The following is a 3,485-nucleotide window of genomic DNA, read 5'->3' as shown; positions in this document are numbered from 1 at the left end:
ATTTAGTGGGAGCTTGATAAATACCAATCAGTCAGTGGTATTTATTGAGAGCTGACTGCTTGCGGAGTGCTGTACTGGGTACTTGGAGGAGTACAATACACTCGAGTTGGCAGACGTGATCCCTGCCCTCGAGGCACTTACAGTCTAGTGGAGGAGACAGACATGAATATAAATTACAGATGGGGAAAGAAGCAGAGTATAAGGATATCGATCAATCATATTTAATGAGTGCTTACTATGTGCGGAGCACTGTACTAAACACTTGGGAGAGTACAGTAAAACGGAATTAGGGGTTACGTTCCCTGCTCATAAAAAGCTTATACTCTAGACGGGGAAAATATGTACATAAGTGCTATGGTGTTGAGAGACGGGGTGGATATCAGATGCTATTACAGACTAATTGAATGGTTGAGCAAATGCTTCATAAAGAGCAAGAGTCTTGTCTTATGCCGTCAAGTAGTTTCCAACCCATAGCAGCACCACGGACACATTTCTCCCAGGAAGCCCCGCTCTTCATCTGCAATCGTTGTGGTACTGGATCCAGAGAGTTTTCTTTGTAAAAATATAGAAGCGGTTTACCATTTCCGCCTTCTGCACAGTAAACCTGAGTCTTCGCCCTCGACTCTCTCCCGTGCCGCTGCTGCCCAGCGTGGGCGAGTTTTGCCTCGTAGCAGAGTGCCTTCCGCTCGCTAGCCACTGGCCAAGCTAGGAATGGATTGGACAGGCCTCTGCTTGACTCTCCCTCCCATAGCCGAGACTGGTAGAGGACTGGAAGCTCTCCAGGTGCGACTCTTAGAAGGGAAAGAGCAGGAGACTAGGAGACAAAAGAGTGGCCAAAATCTAACGCTGCAAAGACCAAGTATAACATCACAAAGGACACCCTTTCTATATGTACAATGCGTCCAGGACGTTATTGGTGAATTTTACCATCAGTGGTGTTCACTTAGAATACAAAGGACAACAATATGGGTGGTCTGAGTCATAATAAGAAAAGAAAACAGATTTCTGAGACTGAATGAGCAACCGAGATCCTGTGTCTGCAGCTCTTGCTCATTGTCCTCTAGACCATTAGCTCACTGTGGGCAGGGAACGTGTCTACCTACTCTGTTATACTGTACTCTGTGCTCTAAGCATAGAGGATAACTTGATAAGTTGAGCAGTAGCTATGTGAGAAAATAGAAAAGCCTGAGTGGAAAGCGTAAGGATGAATCAAACTCCCAGAACACCCTGGACAGATATGGTCATCACGTGATTGACTTGGCAAGCAAAATGGAAAAAAGAGAAGATGGTCAGAGTGACCTAAAACAGAGGAAATGCTTGGAGATATATCCTGGGGAAAATGTCAACATCCTGGGAAGACCAGGCCTGTAAACCAGTACATGTCAGCATTCAAGATTGATGGGCTTTGTTAAATGAGCTATCATCCCAGATGGAAACCTAGGTTAAGGAGATGGGGAAAATGAAGCACTTTGAGCTCCAGTCTTGGAGGAGGGTTAGGTTAAGTGAGGCCTCAGGACCTTAGTTCCTTTCAACCACAGATAGTTTCATAGTGGGATAGAGATGGATGGGGAAGAAGGGAGGTGCTGCATTCCTGGCTTAGCAAATATTATTATTTTATTATTAGTAGTAGTAGTATTTGGGATTTTCTGCCCAGGACCAACATCCCAAGCAAGCAATTCATCCTGGGGTTCCTCAGTCAGTCAGTCAGTCAGTTATTATTCATTTATTATTTAAATTGTCCCCTTTCTTATCAACTGAGAGGACAGGCGGCTAGCAGACTGTAAGCCCGTCAAAGGCTTTATTGCCATTGTTCTCGTCTGTCCGTCTCCCCCGATTAGACTGTGAGCCCGTCAAACGGCAGGGACTGTCTCTATCTGTTGCCGACTTGTTCATTCCAAGCGCTTAGTACAGTGCTCTGCACATAGTAAGCGCTCAATAAATACTATTGAATGAATGAGTGTTTACTATGTGCAGAGCACCGTACTAAGTACTTGGGAGAGTACATTACAACGATAGACACATTCCCTGCCTACATTTAGTTTACAGTCTAGAGGGGGAGACAGGCATGAATATAAATAAATTGCAGCTATCAAGTAATTAGCAAGTGAGGAAGTAGAAGGGGGAGATGATCCTTCGATGGCATGGCTTTCCTCTTAGGACCACGTCATAAAGGGAAAGTCCTCTACATGGGGCACAGGACCCAAGGCAGAGCTGGGCTGAAGACTTTACTGTCCCTTGGATATGTTCCAGGTGAGTGGACAAGCTACCTCACTTAGAACAGTGTCTATCCCACAGTAAGCATTTAACCAATACCACAATTGTCATTATTACCTCATTGACTTCCGATGGGGTTAGGGGAGGCCACAGGGGAGAAGCATTAAGGGAGAGGATGCGGACTAAGATTCTCCCTAAGGTTTTGTCTCAAAGGCTCGGTGTGATATGATCACAGTGAAATGAGTCCAGGGCCCTGAGGATCCAAAACCACTGAAGGAGAATGCATCTTAGATTAGAAACTCCCTGCCATTTTACTAACCTCCCTGGAAATAGAAAGGGGTTGATTATGAGCCCAGGCAGGAATTCAGTCAATCAATCAGTGGTGTTTTTTATTTTTAATTTTGTATGGTATTTCTTAAGGGCTTACTACATGTCAATCACTGTTCTAATCGCTGGGGTTGGTGTAAGTTAATTAGGTCAGACACAATCCCTGTCCCGCATAAGGCTCACAGTCTCAGTAGGAGGGAGAACAGGTATTTACTTCCCATTTTACAGTGGAAGAAACTAGTCACAGGAGACTGTAAGCTTGCTGTGGACAGGGAATGTGTCTGTTTATTGGACTGAGCACTCAGTACAGTGCTCTGCACACAGTAAGCGCTCAATAAATACAACTGAATGAATGAATGAATGAAAGTTAAGTGACTTGCCCAAAGTCACACAACTGCAAGCAGCAGAACAAGTAAACAGGGCTGGGGCTATGACTGTGTGTGTCTGGAAGGTGGGTTTTAGAGGAGCCCGAGGTCCAACCGAGTCAGTGTTGCACTCACAAGTGGTGGCCGGGGTGACATCCAGACTAGTTGAGTGGTAACCATTGTCAACTGTAGGCTGAGAGAGACCCTGGCGGGAGAAGCAGGGTGGCTTAGTGGAGAGAGCACGGGCCTGGGAGTCATAAGGTCAAAGGTCCTAATCCCAGTTCTGCCGCATGTCTCCATCGTGACCTTGGTCGAGTCACCTCACTTCTCTGGGCCTCAGTTACCTCATCTGTGGAAAGGGGGATTAAGAGAAAATATAAAAGGCTGAGTGGAAAGCGTAAGGATGAATCAAACTCCCAGAACACCCTGGACGGATATGGTCACCACGTGATTGACTTGGCAAGCAAAATGGAAAAAGAGAAGATGGTCAGAGTGACCTGAAACAGAGGAAATGGTTGGAGACATATCCTGGGGAAAGGGGGATTAAGAGCGTGAGCCCTGTGTGGACAGGGACTGTGT

At 45.9% G+C, this 3,485-nt stretch overlaps 1 non-coding gene across 1 annotated transcript; it reads right to left on the bottom strand.

The window, feature by feature from the left end:
* Nucleotides 1-663: 663 nt before the first annotated feature.
* Nucleotides 664-801, bottom strand: LOC114816393. Its single transcript, XR_003764162.1, has one exon. It is a non-coding gene; the product is annotated as a small nucleolar RNA SNORA7 (small nucleolar RNA).
* Between the last annotated feature and the right edge of the window lie 2,684 nt (nt 802-3,485).

This window comes from Ornithorhynchus anatinus, chromosome 1 (genome assembly GCF_004115215.2).
Source record: "Ornithorhynchus anatinus isolate Pmale09 chromosome 1, mOrnAna1.pri.v4, whole genome shotgun sequence".
In the NCBI taxonomy this organism is placed as follows: domain Eukaryota; kingdom Metazoa; phylum Chordata; class Mammalia; order Monotremata; family Ornithorhynchidae; genus Ornithorhynchus; species Ornithorhynchus anatinus.
This window is presented reverse-complemented; position numbering and strand designations above follow the sequence as displayed.